We start from the raw sequence: 25,976 nt of genomic DNA, 5'->3' as shown, positions 1-25,976 counted from the left end.
AAGCAGTGATCCGTCTACGAAAAGGGGATACGTTGCTATTAATCTGCTACTACTGTGTCAACGTAAGCTATGATCATTTCGTTTCCGGCCAATTTATTTGTGATGTAACAATGGAGGACCAGTGAAACGTACAATCAGTGAATGACTATGGTTGCTCTCACCGGCGTGTCACCGGCGTATCGCGGATAATCCGAACAATTAATTGACACCATTTACTTAGTGATGACTTGAAATTGACTCGTAAATTTTGCTCCGAGTCACGAGTCAATCCACATTTCTGAAGCGCCGAGTCAAGTCAAGTCAAGTCATTTTTCCAAAGTGACTCGAGTCAAGTCAAGTCATACGAAAAAGTTGACTCGAGTCTGACTCGAGTCAAGTCATGACTCGAGTCATCCCAACACTGGCGAAAATGAATCTGATCTCTGTCTCTCCCTGTATCGCTGGGTATATGGCCTACAGAATCCTTTGAGCCCATGAACCATCAAATAATATTTTTACCTCGTAAGAAATGACGAATTCTGTCACTGTGTGGAAACATAAGCTTATGTCCTCTAGCCAGTTTCCAAGCCAAGTTCGTAGCGGCGACGGAGGTGCGGCATACCCATCCACAATTGAGATGATACGATATTTTAAGAATCAATGAAGTATTGAACTATGTTAGGTTTAACTTAGTTTTGCGGTGGAAATTTTACCGTGACCCAGGTAGCCTACTGATCGAAAGTTGCAATTCGAAGAGTTCTTATCAAAGATCCTACAATCTCGGTGAAATTTTACCATTTCGCAAACATGTTTACGTCGTAGAATCTTCCATTGTTCGCGTAAGAACACGAACCTTCGATATATTGAAGTTCACGTACCGAGGACGAGCGTGAACAGAACGTTCGCACCACCTCTACTGTATAGGCTACCTCTCGCCAGACTATATACAATCGGATTCCATGACCTGTCTAGGATCTCATATGCAGCCAACAACCCGCATACCTACCTGTTGAATAAATAGATGTAGAATGACGTCACATAATACACCCCGAAATTGCCGCAATCCAGGTAACCCACCACAAACAATATCATGACAACCGTGAATGGCACTGAAATGCAAATAAGCAAATTAAATAGTATATTCATATTGAAATGAACCCGAATATTTTCGGCTGACACTCGTCAGGGGTAATCGTCAGCAACTAGTAGAGAATTGGAAAGAACATTGTATATCAACAATCGTATCACAAAATATGACGTCACCAGCATGAAATTTCGAATGAGAGAGCGTTCAATGTACTATTTTTAGGTGATACACGAACTCCTTTTGTTGACAGAGTTTTGGTTGGTGTATTTTGATAAAAGTTGATTCCAAGGCACACAAATGGAATTGTGAACGGCCTCGACCTACGATTCGAAATCGGTCGTCTCGATAATTATTCGCACAAATCGGATTATCCAACAAATGTTTGCCGATGGCAGAATTAATTGCCTTTGATCGATCAGCATCAATCTTAAGTGGATGAGTTAAGGGTGAGCTTTTCACATCGCGTGACGCACGTGTTCTGATAAATCTGGGGACATGTTGGTTTATGCGGTCCTGCAGACGTCTTGACGTTCTTCCCACGTAGCCACAATCACAGTGGCACCTATATTCGTACACTACATTACTTTGTTGAAGTGCAGGAAGCACGTCTTTGCGTGTTACAACAACACGCAAAGACGTGCTTCCTGCACTTCAACAAAGTAATGTAGTGTACGAATATAGGTGCCACTGTGATTGTGGCTACGTGGGAAGAACGTCAAGACGTCTGCAGGACCGCATAAACCAACATGTCCCCAGATTTATCAGAACACGTGCGTCACGCGATGTGAAAAGCTCACCCTTAACTCATCCACTTAAGATTGATGCTGATCGATCAAAGGCAATTAATTCTGCCATCGGCAAACATTTGTTGGATAATCCGATTTGTGCGAATAATTATCGAGACGACCGATTTCGAATCGTAGGTCGAGGCCGTTCACAATTCCATTTGTGTGCCTTGGAATCAACTTTTATCAAAATACACCAACCAAAACTCTGTCAACAAAAGGAGTTCGTGTATCACCTAAAAATAGTACATTGAACGCTCTCTCATTCGAAATTTCATGCTGGTGACGTCATATTTTGTGATACGATTGTTGATATACAATGTTCTTTCCAATTCTCTACTAGTTGCTGACGATTACCCCTGACGAGTGTCAGCCGAAAATATTCGGGTTCATTTCAATATGAATATACTATTTAATTGTATATTGAAGTTCTGTACCTCCAAGAAGCTCTTCAAATAAGCAAATTGAGCCCATAATTATGTACCAAGTCTATATCAACTTGATCAGAATGCCACGTGTGTCTTCAAGGTTTGTACAATGAATGGGGAGAGAGAGTGAGAGAGAGAGATAGAGATATATTTCGTTTCGTCAACGGATGACGGCAAAAATGAAAGTATAAGTATGCAACAAACAAAACAGTGCTTCAGTATCGGTATTGACCGGTACCGGTGATATGATCATGATGATCTTCGAGTCAACCGGTACCAGAGTAAATGGTTATTTAAAGAAAATACCGTCATAAACTGATAACTAAAAAAAATTACGTCATAAACTAACAACTAACCAGGATAATAAAATATGTCGTACAAAATGCAATAGGACTAATGGAGCAGCGATATCAAGAAAATATATGGAAGACATATCACAGTTACACAGAATCGATGTGCACAAGGAGCAAATAAATAGGTTACAGATTTATATATTCAGATTGGACAGTACACAAGCATTGACTAGTATTCACTCAAAAGATAATCCAAAATATCCACAAACGAAACCAACGCCATAAAAAAGGGTCCATAAGATGAACGGGAGAAGATTTCGTCATTTTAGAAATCGCATCTGTAATGTTGACAGCCATATAGTGGCCTCAATTTACAAAGAGGAGGATAAAAACTATGTCGCCAGCTACCGACCTATAGCTATCTATTCTCATGTGTATCGGGATTGTGTTCGAAAACATACTTCTTCTCGGCCTGTTCTATGCCAAGATGTATATCACAGTGATGAGCATTGGAGCGGAGTCGGAGTGGATTCGGAGCGGAGTTTTGCCGATTTTGTGACAGTCGGAGCGGAGTCGGAGTTTACTACAGATATTTTTTCGGATAATTTCGGAGTATTGTAACTTTTGTCTCCCATATCTTTGGATAGCTCTGACCAGAATATACTATTAATTATGATTATAAACCAAAACACCGACAGTTGACACCTTGTAAAGTAGTAATATGACGGGTAACATGCAAAAATGATTGCCTAATGCCTAGTGCATAAAAATCAGCCATCTGCACTGCACATTGGGGACTGGAGAGTAAACAATACTATATGAGGCCAACCATATTATCACATGTACCATGTTGTACCATGTACCATGCTTGCCACTGTTTCGGAAACTTGACGAGATTCATCGGAGTATCTCGGAGTCTGGGATTGATCTCCTCGGAGTCGGAGGGAGTTTTCCACAGACACTAAAATTGTCGGAGGGATTCGGAGTCTCGAAAAGCACTATCCGCTCATCACTGGTATATCAGCAGTTCTCCTCACCGAATTTGACTTCCGCTAAAACAACAAACATCCCATGCCCTCTAACAGGAGTTTAAGAGTGCTATGAAATATTGGAGAAACGAAGTGTGGAGTGTACCGTTTTTCTTATATGAAATAAACACTATCAAAATTATTGTTCCTAATAAATGGGAGACTAATCGGTTTATGAGGTCAGTAACTAGATTTCATGAAACGTTAGCACACAGGACGCCAGCAATCCTAAAAACCTTGCCATTTCCCGGTTTGGTTACCTGTGGTGTAAGCCTACTCCAAGGCTCGGTACCTGGGTAGGTCCTTATTCTCACCATATTTGAAAGATATCTCTGTTATCTCCCCAACGAGTACCACACTGTTCGTCGACGATATGCATCTCCGAACTTACACATACATATTGCCGAATACGTTTCTTCCCCATTGTGATTGCGCCTCACAAAATGCCAAAAGTTCATTAAAAATATGGAAATTTTCAAGCTTATGAAACTAATAAATTGCGGTCACCGTCCCATGAAATTTACGGACTTAACTTTGGAATCCAAGCGCATTAGACGACAACACATGCGCGTCCGCAACGTCCCATCACGACATGTTCGGCAGACATTACAAGAGAACGCATCGTGCCATCACGTCTGACATACCGGGACTGTGGAACTATAGATAACTAACCTAACCTACCTACCTCCGCAGGTTAGTTATCTATAGTGGAGCAGTATTTTCGATGCCACGGTCTCATCGGCCCTCCTCTCCCCTAAGCCTTACGTCACGTCATTGTAGTTTTACGATACATATCACTTTTACGAGTATGTTGTTCTGTAACCACACATATGCCAATGGCGAGTATAGTTGACAAACGTGAATATAGGATGATGAGTTGGTGTTGGACTGCTCTACCATACGTCATTTCGAATCCTTCTTATGTTCTTATTTCGTCGCAATCTCGTGGTGCTTTAAATTATAAAATTAAAATTAGTAGTAAACTGTACTGTACTGAATTGAACTGAGCATATTATTCAAATCGCCTACATATACTCTGCATCAACAATCCGTGTACATTTTGCAACTACGTATAAAATGTTTTTTTAAATCTCACATTAAATTCATGATCCGACCGCACAATTGATCGAAAATACTGTGATATGTTGAATATTTGTAATGAATATACGTTCACGAGAGTGGACAGATCATTCGTTTACCTATTCTATGCGGTCGGGGAGACGAAAATTAGATACCGGTACCACTGAATATTGCGAGAATGCCAGCTAACCTGATGCTATCGGCAGCTAATTTCCGAAAATTTCAGTTCATTCTTCAAAATAATAAGAAAAAACGATCGTGGATGTCTACGAAACTGGCAAACCAGGTATCAGATCAGTCGATTGCTCTATGTTCCAGCGGTTATACTTAAGTAATTTAATTTCATGAATTGATCTAGAAGAGTTCAATTTATGAAGATAACTTTTCTTGAGGGATAAAACGAAACAGTCAACTTACTCAAGGTAAGTGTAAAGATAACCATCATCATGGCTATAGTGACGAAAACGGATATCTCCGGGGTTGCTTTCCTTCGGTTACAGTTGAGGCGATCCGCTCGCTCCGCGTCCATCGAACTAGAGCTATGGTTCCGGTGTTCAACGGCAAATTTCCCTTTGGCCCGCTTCATCTTGAAGATTACGACTATAGCAGTTGCCGCACAGAACGAATTCTGCAATCAAGTGTGTATGCACTGTCTTGTAGCCAGAGTGGTTCGGACGCGGGAGCTTCAAGATATGGTTGTGGATTTATAACCTCCACCTCAATAATCAACACACAATGGTGACCTCGTCAATATGTAGATGATCCTATACCAGGGGTCGGGAACCATTTTTGTCCGAAGAGCCATATTGGACCTATATTTTCCATTTTAACTCTCAAAGATCCATACATGCAAATCTGCTGTTACGTCACAATTGAAAATTCGTGTCGTCATGGTAGCACTTATTCGAACTCACTACATGGGATTCGTCGAGTGCACCACATTTTCTTAGAAAAAAAATGGTATTTTTATTGTACGAAAATAAAGCTCGCGAAACGAGAGATAAGGCACAGACGGGCCAAGCCTCACTATTGATAACGCAATCCATCATAAATAGCTTAGAATTTATTACAACTGATATTGATCGAATGTAACTGGCACACTGATTCCGAAAATCTAAATACTGATCGACTTCTCCATTCCCAAAGTATTCGGCGGTACCATAACGTTGAGCTGCACGCATATATTTTATCGCCGGTACTACAGAGCTACTTACCCATCAAGAACGTAGATAGCTATGGCGTTGTTTGTAATTCGAGTTTGTTATTGTGAATGTCACGTCCACGGCAGTTCATCTTTCCCGTAGTAGATCAGGAAGACAAAGTGTATTTGAAAACTGCGTTGTGATATGGACGTTGCCATGTCTTCTATGCTCTTTGATTATTCAACGTATCGCACAATCCAAGATTTCGAGTTGGGTACATAGAATTTGTGAGAGATATTGGTCGCCGGCGCGACAGTAGACTAACTTGAATTTGAGGATTTTCGAAAGAGGGGTCCGAGCCCCTAAACCTGAAGACAGCATTGTCTTTACCTCTCAAGGACGTGTTTAATTGTTTATACTGCCACGAGAATAATTATTCTGGCCGTGATGGAAATTTACTAACAAGTCGCTGCAATATTGATCAATTCAGTGCAAAAATAAATATATGGCAAAGAGCCATATCTTATACCCAAAACAGCCATATATAGCTCGCGAGTCAAAGGTTCCCGACCACTTTCCTATACCATGACGCTCTTTCGCGTTAGTAGTTTACAAGCACCACTTTCTCACCTTGGCTAACTTGACAACCCTCAACTTCAACATACTCGAATTTCATAAAAGAAGTTAAGCCGTGGAAATTCTTCGCTCATAGCCAAATGGAGGGAATTTCATGGCCTATTATAAGCTCACTTGAACTGATTGTGGGTATAGCCAAGCCGTTCAAATGTGAAAACGAATTCAAACGCAAAAAATCTGAAATTAAAGTAGCAGATATGACTATTTGCATTATTTGCAAGACCGCCAAAGATGGTGTGGCGCAACGTCCCCTCTAATTTTTCACGAGTCTGCGCGCACTCACTCACTGCGCGGTCCCATGGACAACAGTGCGTATCAACTAAAGAAAGGTCACCACTTCGGATTTTTTATGCGCAGCGTAGAGGGAACATTGGGTGTGGGCTAGTATATGAACAGGAGTTCAAGCAAGAGTAGGAATCAAAACTTTCACAAATATAAGTCCTGGAGATCTTAGAAAACTATACCAGTTCTTGGATACAACCGCTTCTGCAATCAACTAAAATGAAATGGTAATCACAACTACTATAGTATAGGCCTATACTTCCGATTTATTCGTCAACCTTGCTCAACTGTTAACATCATAACCGGTTATTGTCAGTATATTTCAATTCCTACATCAATGTGAGGATGTCCACGTCTTACCATAACAGCGTACGGAATGACCACACAAATGGTCATTAATAGAGGTCCGTGCCATGTAGACCCAGGTTGAAGTGACATCACGTGCAACAGAAGTGCAGGTTGAAATTGATAAGCCAGATACTCCGAAAATGCAACTGTAATATAAAGTAAGCATTAAGAAACACGGTGCCTTTGTCAGGCTCATCATCATGTGCTATTAAACTCTTATATGAGAGAAAATCTACACATGTCCTACAGTCAAAGTCTTTACCTGGTTCTAAGGAGACGGTGACAGAGACCAGCCATAAAAGTATGATGGCATTTTTAACCGACTTGTTTTTTCTTCTCATGTGCCAGAACGACCACTTCATGGCTATAAAGCGTTCTATACTCAAAAATAGGAGGTGATACAGAGATGCCTGCAAAGAATATTTTCAGATGACAAATTGCACCATCTTAACCGGGTACAATGATTAACACTCACAGCTGCAGAAGTAGCCATTAAGGCTCCCCCGAAAATCGCGTTCCCTGAGTTGACCTCGTTCATTGCAGCGTATTCGAGGTCGTAGAGCGTTGCATTTGTCAGCCAAACCAAGTTGCTAAGCGCAGAAAATAATAGTAGAAATCCCACGATGCTATCCGCTACAGCTAAAGAAGCTGGAAAATTATGAGGATGTCAATAGTATTCTGCAACTTATAATCCTAGTGAATTGAGATCCTAGAATCGATAATATCACTTCACACATGAGCGACGCCACAGCAGTCGCTACGGTATCGTAAGCGTAATAAAAATGTTTTCTAGTAAATTGAAACATGGGCGATACAACTGCATCCTACTAATTAATTTAAACAGCTGATCGGAAATCTATCATTAGTCGTAGTCCAGGGGTTCCCTAACGAGGGGTCGCGCCCCAAATGGGGTCGTTTGCATGTTCTCTGGGGTTGAGGAGACGAAAAGAAACTACTAATGACCATTTCAAGAATGTCAATTAAGCGGATGCTATCGCCGGGTCTGAGGAATGCGAGCCCTGCAATAAGGTATCACATGAGTCTGACTGTCATTTTAGAGCAGTGGTTCTCAACCTAGGGCGCGAGAAATTGACCAAGTCTGTATGACTTCTGATTAAGCATATGTTTCACAACCATTCTGAGAGGACGATTGTTGAAGGTGAAACTAATTTCATATTCAAGAAAGTTCGCCAAACTCAAACTCCAGCAGTCGTGCTCAACGGAGTATAGGCTGATTTCAACTTCATTTAAGCAAATTGTTTATCTTCTTTGAAGATTTGGAGCTGTTGGAAGCGAGTGACGCAGTTGGTTAAGCGCCAGCGTCGCGACACCAATGGCAGTGGTTCGAAGCGGTTCGGGCCAACTACTTTGTGTCGCAGGTTTCTCTGGGCGCCCCATCGCGACCTCACTGCCGTGCAGTGTTTCCAAAGCCCGGAGTGAAGGTGAGCCGAGCCAAAAGTCAGCAGCGAAGTTCAAGATATGGTGGCATCCAACACGAAAGTGACCGATGATGAAAGAGAGCGAGCATGGAAGTCGTCCGAAACATTACGAAGGCCGATGGACTGAAATTACTGTCGTGGCGCAAATGACCGTATAGGCCACTGTGTATGTGTGAACAAAAAAAACTTCATAGCTTTGGCAGTATAGCCTGAGCTCGGTGCGCTGGGTAGCTGTTGTTAATAGCTGGTGAACTGTACTGCCTAAGACAGACTTAGATGCAATATAGGTTGCCCGGTTTAGCCCTCAATTAAGCTACCCTAAATCAACACAATTTAATTTAATTCCAAAACTGATCAAATTTAGCATGGCATTACAGAATGACGACGTGCTCTCTGTAGTCACTACCATCATTATGATTAGTCTCAGTGCAACCTACCTTGATATAAATTGATGTCCTGTTTAATCTTTTTTGTTATTTTCAAACAAGTTTAGGGAAATTTGGCGGAAATGTTAAATACTCAACAACTGGAATGCGGATTCAAACTTGGCGTGTGACATACCATATGAACACTATTAGATCAGGGATGGGCAACCTGCTGCCGTAGAAAGGAATTAGTGCGGCTGTCGACACCTAATTCAGTTAGTATATGTTGGCACCCGTCAACATGCAAATTGAAATAACGAATTCACTCCCACATTTTTGAGTGATTTTAATTATTCTTGAAATTTTCTTCGTGCTCCGCGCAATTTAACATAGCTTGATTTTTTTTATTTAATATAGTAGCGCCCTTCCCAATCTGAAAGAAATTTGTTTATGGTACATTTTGGTGATTTCAATATATTTCCACCACCAATACAATCGGCAATCCTGATCGGGGGTCAAGAAATAACAGCATGCAATAAAGTGAGTAATAACAATTGGCCAACCCGAAGATGCATTATCATTTATAACTTGCCCTAAATTTTCGAAAGCACTCGCTCCATGAACCCTACCGGTGAATCTGATCGCATTGGCCGAGAAAAGATAAATAATTGATAGTAGTATGTGATACTGCTACTATAAATTACGGAATTTATTCGTGAAACTGAAAAATCTTCGCGCTCCGCGCGACAATATGCAATCCCAGCAACTATTCATAACATTGCCACTCATGATTTCAGTGCGTACAATAAGGCTTTGTGAAAAGTCTAATGATATGAAGTTCACCGGAAATGGACATGACGATAAGTGCCGGGGGGGGGGGTCAGGTGGCGCAATTTTTTGACCATCGCCAAGGGGGGTTCATGTCACAAAAGGTTGAGAACCGCTGCTAGGCCTACTATAACGTAAGATTGGTTTCTGACCACCACTATGAAGATTAACGTGTCAGGAGTATACAAATCAATACGACAGTAAGTTATCCTTTCATGAAAGCTAAAAGCGACCGGCCGTGGCGTAGTGCTGTGTGTTAGCAGTATGATACATAGGCCTACACACGCACTCGTCGCGGCCTAATAAGCTATAGAACGTTATCTGTATTTTACAGACCTATGGTATGTTGCTATAGTATTGACTGCTGGATGTTGACAAGTTCATAATTGTATAACTGCTAATACTGTGCAGTGTACATATAGTCGCCAGCTTCCTACACCGGCCAGGTTTGGGCGGAGGTGCAGACCATTTCGTTAGTAATCCGAACGACAAATTGAGGGGTGGACTCGCGGAACATTTTCAAAAGGAAATGTGGGGTCGCGACCATAAAAATTTGGGAAACGCTGTCGTAGTCTATATCTACAATTATATAATGCAGAGGACTTACCATTGGTCATTGATGAGGAAATAATCTTACCTTTCATGAGATATTGCTGCGTTCTCATCGCCGGGGTGTATGAAACTACCACTATAATTAATCCATTCACGCAAATGATGCCCAGACCAAGGATCGCAATTGCTAACCCGAAGATTCCAGCTTTCCAGCTATTCGTACACGATGATATCAGCATATCGGAGTGACACCTTTCTGCCTCCATAAAAAGCGGATAACTGCAAAGCACTAGTTTTGGATTATCAGTACCGTTAATACGCATAGGAACGTCCTTGCCAATAGGCAATCCAAGTAGACTCTCCCTCGGAGCTCCTGAATTTTGGACCATGGATGATGCTACCGTGGAATCCTTCCAATCGCTGATATTGAACGATGACAGACCAATGTATTCTGCGGCCATAGTTAATACAGTGGAACAGTGTCTCTTATAGGGAGACTTCGTCTGATTCGTACAATATCGGCCCCGGAAATACTGGTCATAATGTGAATAGCACGTTTCTTTAACTCGATTCTTCTCTCTGTTTGTCGATCAAGGATATGCCTGAATGAGCTTGGATTTTTATAGTATCACCTTTATAGCTCATCTATTGTGTGAATGACCATTTCAAAGTGCACAATACTAAACAGCAGGCCAGAAACTGATTAATAGTGACGATTTATGTGACAGTAAGAATTATATTCCAATATGTAGGCTAATATTATTGATTTATATACGCACAATGTGTAGTAATCTATATAATGAATAGCCTTGCCATGTACTGTACAATTACACAATCGTGCTGACACGTATACTCGCATTATTAGACAGCAATGTACCGTTAATCGGGATTATGGAAATCGTTGGTTGCTATAGCACTATTTGATATTGACGCGGTTAGAATACAGACTATAATATTTAGCTGTGGATCAACCATTTGGCACATTCGTGGCGTATTCACTACTAATTTCCCGGGTCTTTAGCACTGGTCAATAGTCATATAACCGAAGGTGGCGCACTGGTCTGCTATAACAGAGATGTTCGGAACTAATCCAGTTCGATAAAAGAAATCTTGATTCAATCCCGATCCTGCTCTCTCTAATGTCAAAATCGAACCTGAAACCCCCCATACAAAAGTGAGAATCCATACCGCTTGCCATCGAAAATTTGCGATTCCTTGGCAATGCATTGCAGACATGGGGTAATCGCGATTAGTAATCGCAATCGATTACGACGATTACAGCATTTTCGAGTAATCGTAATCGCAATCGATTACATTCGAAAAAATCCGAAATAATCGTAATCGTAATCGACTACTTCCCATATCTAATCGATTTACTTGTGAATGAACGATTACTTTTTATTTGTACAAAAACTGAACATTCGTGAACTTGGAAGAGATATTAATTATTACACCGGGTTAGTGATAGCACAAACGTCTGATTTTCGCACGCCATTGCTCATTATTACGTCAGAAGTATTAGCTTCGCTCGTCATTACGTAACAAGTATCCACACATAATAATCAGATATATTCGATGTACATTGTCGTGTGAATGCAAGAACATCCGCCATGCTGTATATCAGGTCACCAATATAATCCGGACGCCAATACCTCGCAGCAGGATAATAATCACCACTCTGCCTAGTTTCAAATAGAAACATCTGCATCGATGTTTTGGTATGCTTAGTTAAACTAAAGATAACCAACGTACGGATAGATGCGCAACACGTGATTCACGGTCGAGTGATGCGACAACGGCAGATTTGTTGTCGCTTCATAGCATGAAACGGCAACGTAATTGATACTACCAAGTTGACGACCCCAGCGCTCAAATTAAATAAAGTTGATCTTATTTGAAAGCTAGAGTCGCGCTGATTCTGATAATATACAATAAACTTTCATCAAGGCAATGGAACCACCCCGAAATAGACTTCAAAGTCGCACTAAGTCACAGTACTTGTTTATGATGGTTAAACATGACCCCTTGATGATTCGTGACTGAAAATTGTGACGTCAATGACAATGGATTCATTGGCGATTTGACATTTCTAATGCTATGCCACAGTAGTCATCATATTCAAGTTGTTATAGATATGTTCCAATTTTCCAAGGTAAATCTAACGCTGATTTAATATGACTTTTGTAATGAATTGATCAATACCCTATATAGCAGTGGTCGGGAACCTTTTTCGTCCGAAGAGCCATATTGGCCCCATTTTTTCCATTTTAACTCCTAAAGAGCCATACACGTCGATCAACTGTTACGTCACAATTGAAAATCCGTGACGTCATGGTAGCACATCGGATTCGCCGTGTGCGCCTCATTTTCTCTGTAAAAAATTCGTACTAGTCATGCTGGTAACCGTATTCAAGCATGCGAATTTGAGTTACGAGAACGTAGCTTATTGCGACAACCCATGATCACATGCGTCAATGGAGCCAAACATGATCGCTACAGCCGTATATACCCAATGTAAGGTGTGATACATCAGTGACATGGGGTCGGGGGAGGCAAGCGAGGCAGTTCGTCACCTGTCGCTACGATGAGTGAACGAAAATTGTGAAAATTTCATTTACTATTGGTATTTTCTATCGATGTTAATGAATGACTGAATTTTGAACATTTTCCTCCCAAAATTAGGCGACTTGCATATTTATTATTCGAAAATACAGCCCGATGCGATAGGTAAGGCGCAGACGGGCCAAACTTCGCCATTGATACCGCAATTCATCGTAAATAGCTTAGAATTTATAATAACTGATGTGAACTGAATGTAACTGTTGCACTGATTCCGAAAATCTAAATACTGATCGACTTCTCAATTCTGAAAGTATTTGGCGAAAACATAACGTTGCGCTATACATGCCTATATCTTATCACTGGTGTCACAAAGCGACATACCAATCAAGAACGTGGATAGCTATGGCGTTGTTTGTAATTGTGAATGTCACATCCACGGCAGTTCATTTCGCGCCATAGATCAGGATGACGGTTCGTATATATATATGATAACTACGTTGTCATTCATTGGCATCACCGTGTCTGCCATTCTCTTTGATCAATTTACATATCTTGCAATCCAAGATTTCGAGTCGGGTACATCGAATTCGCGAGTGATATTGGTCGCCGGCGCGACAGTAACTTCAATTTAGGGATTTTGAAAAGGGCTGTCCGAACCCCTAACCCTGAAGACGGCATTGTCTTTACCTCTCAAAGACATGTTTATACGCTCACGAGAATAATTATTGTGGTCGTGATGAAAATTTACTAACAAGTTGCTGCAATATTGATCAATTCAGTAACAAAAAATATTTATTTGGCAAAGAGCCATATCTTATACCCAAAAGAGCCATATATGGCTCGCGAGCCATAGGTTCCCGACCGCTGCCCTATAGTTATCAGGCGTATGCATGCCTGAAAACCGGATTGTACGGGCTGTACTGCTCAAATGCTCTGATATCAGATCAATCTTTGTAATATTCTAAAATATTCTACCTATAATTGTGACACGTCAAATATCCGCTAGCTGCAAAGTTTTAATGCGACAGCTTGTACGATGTCCTCATACATTTGTACTGTGTTTTGGTGTCTACAACTAAATATACAGCAACTATGCCAAGTACAGCAGCAATTTTATTCGAATATATTAAAATGTGATTTTTTTTGCCAGACGTGAATCCACAATAGTAAATCACATTTTGACGATGTGTGAGGAATTCCAGTTTGCAAAGTCCCGTCAAATAAGGCCTACTTGGAAATACACTGTATTCTTTTATTATCGGTGCTTCGGCCCGCGGCGCCATCAAAAAGTAGGAAATTGACCCGCGAGCACATTTGAGTTACAGACCTCTATAGAACAATGCCGATTATCAGACTTTGAAGTCTATTTCGGAGTGGTTCCATTGCCTTGATGAAGGTTTAATGTATATTATCAGAATCAGCGCGACTGTAGCTTTCAAATAAGATCAACTTTATTTAATTTGAGCGCTCGTGTCGTCATCTTGGTAGTAGCAATTACGTTGCCGTTTCAAGCTATGAAGCGACAACAAATCTGCCGTTGTCGCATCACTCGACCGTGAATCACGTGTTGCGCATCTATCCGTTGGTTAGTTATCTATAGTTAAACGCAGTCTGAACGTTGTTGCTTGGTGAGCAGTAGGCCTAGTATGTAGTACGTACGTACGGACACCGGACAAAGATTTGAAATTTTGTACTCGTCAAATAAAACATTACGATTTCCACAATGAAGCATTAAAAATCAACAGCTGCTGATAGGCTATACATCAGTGGTCGGAAACCTATGGCTCGCGAGCCATATATGGCTCTTTTGGGTATAAAATATGGCTCTTTACCAATTTTTTTAATTTTGTACTAAATTTATCAATATTGCAGCAACTTGTTAGCAAATTTTCATTACGTTCAGAGTAATTATTCTCGTGGCAGCCTAAACATGTCTTTGAGAGGTCAAGACAGTGGGGTATCCAGGATTAGGGTCTCGTACCCGTAATTCTGGGATTATCCTTGATCGGTGGATAATCTAAGAATTTTCGTCGAAAAACTGGAATAACTCCGCTTCTACGGCGTGGAATTGAGTAAAATTTGTTTTGCATAGTCTTTGAAGACAGCCCAACAATTTCATGGGGTTAGCAGAAAAATTTGAAAAAAAAAATTTTTTGCGTTTCTGGGCAAATTCAAAATTTTCAAACTCTACGTAAACCGCGAATATTGGTTTGAATGAATTTAAATCTGGTGTGCGTCGTTTTGTAAGGTAACCTGACGATTTAATCATGTAGCCCGCAAGATTAAGGAAAAAATGTTATTTTTGAACCGCCCTAATGTTCATGATATCCGTGAAAGTATGTAATTATGATAAATCTAATACCCCTAAATATTGTGCTGTTTCTGTATTTTGATTTAAAATAGTCTTTTGTGTGTAAAAATAACAAGTAGATTGAATTTCTAAACTTTATAGTACGACTAAGCCGATTTTATATCCAGTCATTACCGCGAAAATGGGAAATTTTGGTCAAAATAGCCCCATGGGTTATCTCCACAACAAGAGCCAATTTGAAAAAACTAAAGTCATATTCGGAATCAGTGCCCTTCAGAACCCCCAAAACCACTCTTTCTTTGTCTGCCTAAAAATATGTGTTGACCAGTGTAATCATTGAAGGTTTCAATGTATGTAGTTGTAGGCCTACTGCTGTAGTGACGATGTTTGGCTCCACCTACGCATGTGAGCAGAGAAAATATGGCGCACACTACGAATCACATGTATTAGTGCTGCCAATAGCCTACGTCACGAAATTTTAATTGTGACGTAATAGTTGATTGACATTTATGGCTCTTTGGGATTTAAATTTGAAAATGTTGGGTCAATACGGCTCTTCGGCCCAAAAAGGTTCCCGACCACTGCTATATATGATCACCGAGCCGTTCTTATCCGTTTCTCGTAACGGCAGTTTGCAGTATCTGTATTAAGTGGAAGGCAGAATTTTATGTTCACTTTATCTTATTCTCTCATACGACTCTACTTTAAACGGGCATCAATCGTTATTTCTCAATTCTATACTCTACATTTGGACCTGCCGCCATAGCCATCCGCGCATATAATACGTTAGCGTGAGTTGTAGCTAGAATCAGGACCAAAGCAGCAATTCGTCCCCCATTCCAAACGTTGGTCTTGGGCCCTCATAGGGTGATAAATGTTCAAGTTGAAGACCGAATTTCGTCAATAATATTAGGTATTGCATTATATTACAATTTATTTTTAATCCGCTCTCAGCCCCCGGTGGTCTGATTTGCCGGTAGAGCTGGGTGCATGTATAATTCATAATAATTGTATGCTGTTATAATTGCTTTATTTTATGTTGCTATTTCGTGACCTCCGGTCTGTTATTAGATCAGAAGATATTGTAGTCGTCCAAACGTAGCACACTAAAAGAAAAACTTACGTGAGACTCACTCACAAATTGGCATTCCTCTATGGGTGCTTCCGGTGGCATTTGTATTGTGGACTCAGATTGGAAGGATGAGAATATTAGTCACGCCCACCCATCGCGGCTACTGACAATGTACACAGACTCAAAGTTTGGTCAAGGTCGTTTTTTAGTAGCACACTTCGTGGAGTCGCATGTTGGCCGAAACTGCATGCCTATGTCTTTTGGTGTGTCGTGGCGCGGTAATGACCGGCACCGAAATGCCTATTCCTATCGCATGCTTTTTTCTTGAGGGGGAGAGGTATACATTTAAAAATCAAGCAATCTAGAGCCATTTAAACCGTGAAGCTCGAAGAAAATTTTCAAGTTAATAAAATCTCTCAAGAATACTCCATAATTTATGCTGGTTCACGAGATACTTTTGAGTCCCCTTCTAGCTCGCTCCCCGCCCTATTGTGGAGTTTCGGGTGCGGCAGTTACAGACCTGGCAAGAATGCAAATCGTTGGGTGCGATAAATCGTTCCTTATAAAGTTGAGCAATGGTTACACATTATGACGTAACGAGCGAATGATGCGTCATTTATAAAGAAAGTTGTTATCTCATATTAGGCCCTTCATCGCAATCCATATATTGTCTTCCAATATATCTTCAAAGATTAGTTCTGAGTAGCAAAATAAATGTAATCGTGAGTAATCGTGATTACTTTTCCAATGTAATCGTAATCGACTACTTTTCCAATGTAATCGTAATCGACTACTTCCTGATTTTGCTGTAATCGTAATCGTAATCGCGTGATTCAGAAGTAATCGTAATCGCAATCGACTACATTCGTGAAGTAATCACCCCATGTCTGAATTGCATTGAGGTTTGCTTAAGGATGGTGAGACTTTTGGGTGCAATCACGCATGTGAGTGGTGAATCCATAAGTCAAGCAATGTAGCTTATACGTAGGCTACTATATCAGGAGTGGGAAGACATGATTCATGCACAAGTCGCATATCAAAAATCTTAGCTATGGAACAACAACAACAACACAAAAATAAAATTCAGACTTATTACGTCACAAGCAAATGTCGGCTACCGAATGAAATTTGTTATTGTGTGGTGATACGGTGCAATTCCACCTGGGCTCCAAGGTGTGTGAAATCAAGCTGATATGACTTCAAAGCAATGTGGAGCAGTTCCTTCAAGCGTTGATGAGACTTTCGGGATAATTTCAGCTCGGTAATCTTATAACTCAATAAATCTGTCTACGTTGGGAAACTCGTGGCAAAGTTTTGATGTTTGGTTTCGTAATGAGGTTTCAGTTTACTGCTCTGTTTTCCTGTTCATACTTTCTTTTCTAGCAATTATCGCTCGATGATATTTTCTTGTCCAAGCTTCAGTTATTCCAAGCCTTTGCAATATAAATGGAAAAGCCATATCCACCATTGCTAGTCTGGAAGTGATTGTGACCTGCGCTGACGTTTTTAATTATCAAGTTCAGTGTTGAACACAATGATTTATCATTGATTGATGACCACTGACCAGGCACCATTGTTGCGGGTGAAACGTTTATGTGAATTGGATTAGGGATAACTAACCTACGGGTAGATACGCAACTACCGTCGTCCCGCTTGCTGGCTTGCTTAGAGGTAATTACTGCTCAGCAATCTAAAAGCAGCATAATTTTTAATCCCATAGCTGACGACCCGAGCGCTTAAATTGAATAAAGTTGATCTTATCCGAAACCTACTGTCGCACTGATTTCGGAAATATACATTAAAATCAGACCAGGGCACTGGAACCTCCTCGTAATACACCTCAAATCTGAAAATCGGCAGTCAAATATCGGTTCGTTTTATTAGCAATTTCTATCAGTTCAATTATAGATAACTATCCTACGGATAGATACGCAACACCCATCGTCACGCTTGCTTGCTAAGAGGGTATAACTGCTCAGCAATAGGAAAGTCACATAATTTCTAATCCCATAGCTGACGACCCGAGCGCTCAAATCAAATAAAGTTAATCTCATTTGAAAGCTACTGTCGCGCTGATTCTGAAAATATACATTACAATTTTATCAAGGCAATGGAACCATCCCGAAACAGCCTTCAAAGTCTGAAAATCGGCATTGTTCTAAACAATCGCAGCGACGAAGCACAATGACCATAATATTGACCCTTGCGTGGTTGCAATCGTTCAGGACAATATCGATTTTCAGATTTGAGGTGTATTCAGGTCCGTAACAGCACTTCGCCAGCCCCCCTAAAAACGTTGGTCTTGGGCCCCCATATGTAGATGAATCGAAATTCCGGGGGCCCCCAGGGCCAGACCCCGTCATGCTATACGCTGTTTACCGCTACTTATCATCTACATTAGGGGCCCATTTTATGAGTCAGCTTTTCTAGCCGAAATGAGCGAAGCGCAAGAAATTTCTATAATTCATGACTGAATCGGTAAATATGATCGGGAAATGCATATATATTGCTATAACTTGTTATCCTCTCTCTGCTCACGCAATCTGATTTATCGGCAGAGCTGAGTGAGGTATGTTTGAAAAGGTGTAGGACACCTCAGTAATAAGCAGACATCTCAGGGATGATACCCGTTGGTCGGAACGAAACGACACTTCGTCAGCCCCCCCAAAAAAGAGTCTTGGGCTCCCATTGGGTGATGAACCGATCCCCCATCACGTTGTTCGCCTTTGCCACGAAATTAAAGACGTACCTGAGCCAGCGCGAAGCGCGAAAATTTTACATAATTCATGATAAAATTGGTCAATAAGATCGGGAATTGCATATATATTACTATCAATTTCTTGTCTTCTCTGCTCACGTAATCAGATTGGCCGGTAGAGCTGAGTGAGGTATCTTGAAGCTGTAGAGCCCGTAAATAATAATTAGACATCTTCGGGCGGGCGGACTCGTTGGTATGACTTTGTTACATGTTTTTTATTTTGTGACCTGCTGTCTGCTTTATCAAAAAATATAGAATCGCTCAAACGTACTAAACTAAAAGATCACACGATTTCAAATCGGTATTTCTTCACTTGCATATAATTTTTCCCTGCGGGATGGTATTTGTCTTGTGAAGTTCAGATTGCCAAGACAGGAACATTCGGCGCCAGTCATTTAGGTGCCTATGGAGAATTGAACCTATATGTATTTTGCCTATATAACGAAGATTTCGGTCAGCATAAGGGCAGTCCTTTTCGGCCAAGGTTTTCTCGCTGCCGATCGTTCTGGCACACATCTTGTAGTCGCATGTTACATGGCCTAAAACTTTATACGTCTTGGTGAATCGTGGCGCGGTAATGGCCAACGCTGATCTGCCCATTTCCATATATCTTGCGTATTTTTTCTTTGGGGAAGAGTGCCAAATAATCAAGAATTTTGGCAAATTCAAATCAAATTTTCAAAAAAGTTGCATAAATTTTCAAAAAATACTCTATAATTTATGCTAATTCACGAAATAATTCCGGGCCCCCCTCGAGCTTGCCCCCCCCCCCAATTGGGGGGTTTGGAGTCCGGCAGTTACGGCCCTGGGTGTATTTCAAGGAGGTTCCATTGCTCTGGTCCGATTTTAATGTATATTTTCGGAATCAGTGCGACAGTAGGTTTCGAATAAGGTCAACTTTATTTAATTTGACCGCTCGGGTCGTCAGCTATGGGATTAGCAATTATGTTGCGTTCAGATTACTGAGCAGTAATCATCTCTGAGCATTGAGCAAGCAAGCGTGACGACGGGTGTTGCGTATCAATCCGTAGGCTAGTTATCTGTAATTAGATTCGAGAGTTCAATATCAAAGTTCTAATCCTTTTAAGACACCGGAAGAACGCTGATCGTCGGATTAAAAAATGCTAATCGCGACACATAACGTAGGATAAGGTTACGGGAGATGATTACTCGAGGTGTCCCGAGTTTTCAATCAAATGGTGTTATCTGTTGCATCTTAAAGCGAAAACGCGTTATTGGCTGTCAGTGGTCAATCTGTTGAGTGAAACGGCGGCCTGCTGATAAAGATACTACGTCTAGAATAGGTAGAATTATCATCATCGTGAAATGAAAGTAGTGCGTAATCAGTACGGTATAGCGAAGAAACGGATTACAGAATGTTACAGATACGGATGTATCGCTCTGCAATGGTGCGTACATAATTAGTTGATTATCCGATGGTTTGGTGAAGCCATTACCTAGGAGATAATCGTCACGGTTATTATCGGAAATATACTAATTTTACGCAGTGTATACCCAGTTTGTTCTGGTTTGTAACATCATGAGATTAAAACTGACTTTATACGCTGCGATCAACCGGTTTCCAGAATCCTGGGAAGTTGAATTCTGATTAACGCGATAATCCATCATACCAGTAATCCAACTTAGTGGTATGAAACAACGTTCCGGTAACCTCAGCATATGTAATCGTGAGTCTTTGTATTCAACTCATTTGCTTGTTATGAGGGCTTAGCCTATGTACAAAAGGAAATTCAACAAGTAAACTTAGATACTAATCTGACGATACCGAAAAATATACCAGTTTTCGAGGCTCTTATATTTTTGTGGGCTTGGCAAGGATGAAACTGGGTAGAGCTGATCGGAGGCTGTACTGCTGCGCACTGGAAGATACTTCCGTATGTATGATGTTGATGTTCCGTTTGTATGATTGTGGCTGCATAATCTTTGACAAATCTCCCTGGTGGATTTTCTGGCAACCTAAAATACCGGGTGGAATTAGAGGCTCTTCCGGGCTGAATAGATGTGCCCCGATCTGTTACAGTTATTCACGTATGATATGATATGACGTTAAGCCGGTTCAATCACAAAAATCGAATCTTACCAGCCGGTATCATTACAAAAGTCATTGAATGTAACCGTTTTGCTGATCTCGTAAAATATCGTGACATGGTTTTATAGACCTAATGCGAACCAGTTGAAGTCGACCACTTTACCAGTTTTTTATTATTATTAACTACATCTGACTTTCTTAATATGCAAACAGCTACGTTAAAAAGGAATGAAAATGAGGTTTCCTATAGACAAGTACACGATTAAAATTGCCAAGATTATAAGTAGATAATCTGGCTTCGTGCTAATTTCGACAAAGCGATTTCAAGAATCATTGTCATTCAATCAATCTAAATATACGCACTACTATGTATGCATATATGTATTCGCACATTCATAAATGTATTTCATGCAAAGTGATGTCCCGTGAGGTGAAAGAGGTTCATCTTCGCGTTCGGGTTCTCGCCTTCTCAGCTAAGAGTATCGGTACCCCAGACAAGAACGCCGCGTGGTCTCCGTAGCGCAATGGATAGCGCGCTGGACTTCTAATCCAGAGGTTCCGGGTTCGAGTCCCGGCGGAGATGCCTTTGTATAGGTACTCGGATTAGAGAACGACAATTTTGTTCTCTCTGGCACGTAACTGTTAATGATTATATATTGTCCACACAAAATCATTCATATCTCCTTCATGACTTGCAATATTTCCCCTTCCAATTACAATTGAACCATTCGTGACACAACGGGAATTGGTCAGTAATAACGTACAAAATAGCATAGCAAGAAATATCATTTCGCCAAAACGAGTACATATATTCAAGGCTCGAGAGTCGGACGTTAAAGTTACAGCCCAACACGAATGCAATGGTGTATGTGGTAGTATTTCGCTAAGGTGGATCTTAAGATTAAAAGTACCACTCAATTCAGGTCATTTCGCAAAAAAGAAACGATGAAACCATATTAGAGCCAACGCAGTAAAACATATTCAATGGCGTGTTGGCGCATGCATCATATCAATTGGATTGGGTATGAATGCGATATTTGGTACCACAAATTAAACCGTTGACCTCGAACGCGGAGATCGGTATAATTCGAGATTTTCGTTTATTTGTCTTGCTCTCGTCGCGCGTAAAAATGTAGCAATTCTCCGGAAATGTTTATTAAATGGTGTTGACCAAAGGTCTCAAACACGCATCCCGCGGACCGCATGCCGACTGCGAGACCATTTTGTGCGGACCGCGACGTTATCTCGGATTTCGAAGTGTTCGACTATATATCTGCTCTTTATATTTAAACTGGAAATTTGCCCCAAAGTTACTCCAGAAGCCTGAAACTACTCATCAAACTTCACTATTAGATCACTTTCAAAAGTTACCACGTAGTGGAAGATCAATAAATGCTTCGGCGATTGGACATTTCTATTGCTATGGCACAGTAATCATTATGTTCAAGTTGTTATAGATCTGTTCCAATATTCGAAGGTAAATCTAACGCTGATTTATTTTGACTTAGGTAATGACATGATCAATAAATAGCCTTGTTATCAGGAGTGTGGCCGAAAGTCGCATTAGGCATTACTACTCTATGTTAATTACCAGAAAACGCAATCTGGATGCACCAAGACTTTGGTTGAGTGAAAATGATCTAACTTGTGTAGACAATTTCAAATATCTTGGAGTATACTTTGATAAGAGGTTGAACTACAAAAATCATATTGATTACGGTATAGGGAAGTGTGCCAAACGACTAAATTTGCTGAAAATGCTATCAGGCACCACCAGAGGTGGGTCTAAAAATGTATTGCCGATGCTATATAGATCATTAATTCGCTTGGTGATCGATTATGGAATGGAGGCCTATTTCTTTGCCCAAGACACACGTTAAGAAAAATGAAGTGATTAGGAACCAAGCCTTGAGAATATGCTGTGGCGCCATGTGCACTTGTGCAATACCCCGGTGTGCGTACTCGAAATTGAAAGCAATGAAATGCCTCTTCACATAAGACATTGGTACGCCTACGACTACGACTACGACTACCCAGCAGGACAATCCTACTTATTCTGTATAGCAGTAGACGTGGGAGGAAATATACGCTCTTATTAATGATCGATTTTCAACGTTTCGTACCTTTACACATGTTAATGCCTTGTCTTGTGAGAATATTGCAGGAAACGTGATACTATCGATTACCTTGGGCAACGTCATATCCCGAAGTCGATTCCTCACTATCGCTGTCAATAAGTAGAGAAACAGCTCTAGAAACTGTTGCGATACTCTTCAAGGATCACATATCTGCCAACTATGAAGAACACACAGAGATCTATACAGACGGGTCTAAAACGGACATAGGATGCGGATATTCGGTTCACGTTCCTGCACAAATATGACCATTGCGTACTTTCTCCCCAGAATTCTCTCGATCTTCTCGGTGGAGCTCATTGCAATCACCCATGCGCTACTATGGGTGCGGCAGAGTCAAGTTAAGAAAGTTGCAATATTCAGCGATTCCTTGAGTGCATTGGATGCGATCAAACATTCTGAACTATACCACACGGCACTGGTGAATGAAATGATCGAGCTGAATCATCAGTTACGGGCAGAAGAAATCACCACATCGTTTGTATGGTTACCTGGACACTCCGGTATACCGGTAATGAATCTGCAGACCAATTAGCAAGGGCGGAAGCCTCTATTACACACAGACGACGAAATCATGCCATCCCACTCGCCGATCTACGATCGTACTTGCGCATTGCAAAGATGAGTGAGACCGCATTCATCAATCAACAGATACTGGGAGATGAGGAGATCGTACAAAGAACTGGGACCCTCAGTACATGATAGACTCTCGGAAGTGGACACAAGGTTTTGAAACTCGATTATTCTGCGGTTAAGAACGACGCATTGCAGACAGAAGTACCATCTCAGCAAGATTAGACGCATCGACTCGCGACTGTGCGACGTATGTGGTATTGATGAAACCGTAGAGCAGTGGTTCTCAACCTTTTTGTCTTCGCGGAACCCTTTTGGGCCGTCACGGACCCCCGACCTTTTAGATCAAATTTAACTCAATATTCGCACAATCATCATCTATGTCTTGTGAAAATGATAACTGTAGGGCTAGTGATAAACATCAACAACAAGATGACTTTTCTTCAAAATGACATCCTATTCATGTAGAAATTGGGTTGACTTTTATTATTTCAAAGCGAATTCAGCAACTGCATTTCTTGAAATACGTGATCGTGCCTTGAAAATTTGCACCTTCGATTTGATATGAACGAATGCTGAAAATCCATTTAGACCAGTGGTTCTCAAATTGTTTAAGACACGCCCGCCCCCCTCCTTTACGATAGTGAAAAATGTCGCGCCCCCTTATTGTCATATAACACAAAGTGAAACCAGAATGCTAGCAAACCCAATGGATAGATTGATTGCATGGATGGTTATGCTTGTTGATGAGAGAATTCTTCAATATGAAATTCGGGCTAAACAAATAGCAACAACAACGAACTGCAGGTAAATCGCGCGAAGCACCCCCCCCCCCCAGCGTGCGCCCCCCAGTTTGAGAACCTCAGATTTAGACAAAGAAAGGTGGTGACGAATGTAATAATAATGGGTAACGCTTCCGACGACACAATTGGGCACGATCGCACCAATTATGGCACCAAACAATTTTTTTATTGAGCATTTACCGTCAAGCCTGTTCATTTCTATCCACCATTCTATCTTGAAGTTATTATGGTGGTTATGTATATCACAGGAGAAAATGGATTTTTGTGAACATATCCAAGTCACAGTGATTGACCTTACTAATGCAACTATTTATTTTTTTCACAATCCCCAACAAAACAGCAAAATATTTGTATCGGTAGGATATTGGCAATTAGCAGCTAATGAGTCTGCCCAGCAGGATATTTCATCTTTGACGGCCATTCTGTTGATGTGAGTTCTACTGCTAATGAAGAAAAACTGCCTCGTGATTTTCCTAATTTAAAAAAAATACAAATTTGGTTAAAAACTATCTTGAAAAATTCGGAGGCCTCGTGGACCTCCTGGAAATGCTTCGCGGACCCAGGTTGAGAACCGCTGCCGTAGAGCACTATTTGATGAATTGCAGAAAATACCGCGATCAAGGAGCATGCTTACGAAGCCATGCAGATTCGAAGGAGGTAGCTTTCGACATACGTACTCTACTCACTGACCCCACAAGCACTTCGATATGAAGTTGAATATGTTAGATCGAGTCGAGTAACGTTGTAGAACCTATTTAAACCTTTCATGTGCGCATGTGTAGCTTTATACCTCCCATATATATATTATGAACGTTCTGTAGCGTTTAACTTGTTCTGTGCGTGGCGCAAATAGCCTCTATAGTTGCGATAAGCGCCACGTAGGCTATTACATTGTGTTCTTATCCATAATAATATACTACTCCAATGCTTCGATATCAGATGAATCTTTGTAAGATTCTAAAATATTTTACCTATAATTGTGACACGTCAGATGTCCGCTAGCTGCAACATTATGACGTGCTGCAACATTATGACGTAACAGCTTTTACGATGTCTTGATGCATTTGTACTCTCGCATGGTGTCTACAACTAAATATACAGGAACTATGCCAATTACAGCAACAATTTTATTCAAATATTTTAAAATGTAATTGCTTCATGCCAGGCGTGAATTCACAATAGTAAATCACATTTTCAAGATGCGTGTGGAATGTCAGTCTGAAAGGTCCCGTCAAATAAGGCCTACTCGGAAATACATTTGAATTTCTCTGTTATTGGTGTTGCGGTCCGCGGCGCCATCAAAAAGTAGGAAATTGGCCCGCGAGCACGTTTGAGTTTGAGACATCTGGTGTTGACAATGCGTCGGCTACACAAATCATATACTTGGCCTGAGGCGTGGGGTTTTGTGATGTTCCGCGGGCTTCCGCTAACTGATAGGTA

At 40.9% G+C, this 25,976-nt stretch overlaps 1 protein-coding gene, 1 long non-coding RNA gene and 1 other non-coding gene across 3 annotated transcripts in view; all 3 read left to right on the top strand.

Moving 5' to 3' along the window:
• LOC145447147 (uncharacterized) overlaps positions 1-25,976 on the top strand; it is a 286,300-nt gene that overhangs the window by 55,485 nt on the left and 204,839 nt on the right. The window lies entirely within an intron of this gene.
• LOC145447125 (uncharacterized) overlaps positions 1-25,976 on the top strand; it is a 469,805-nt gene that overhangs the window by 251,747 nt on the left and 192,082 nt on the right. The gene's annotated exons all lie outside the window — the stretch shown is intronic.
• On the top strand, positions 21,536-21,608 carry Trnar-ucu (transfer RNA arginine (anticodon UCU)). Its single transcript has one exon. It is a non-coding gene; the product is annotated as a tRNA-Arg (tRNA).

Source organism: Botryllus schlosseri, chromosome 9 (assembly GCF_051294905.1).
Source record: "Botryllus schlosseri isolate E-star chromosome 9, Bs_hap1, whole genome shotgun sequence".
NCBI classification, from domain to species: Eukaryota; Metazoa; Chordata; class Ascidiacea; order Stolidobranchia; family Styelidae; genus Botryllus; species Botryllus schlosseri.
Note: the sequence above shows the minus strand (reverse complement) of the source record. Positions and strands in the feature narration are given on the sequence as shown.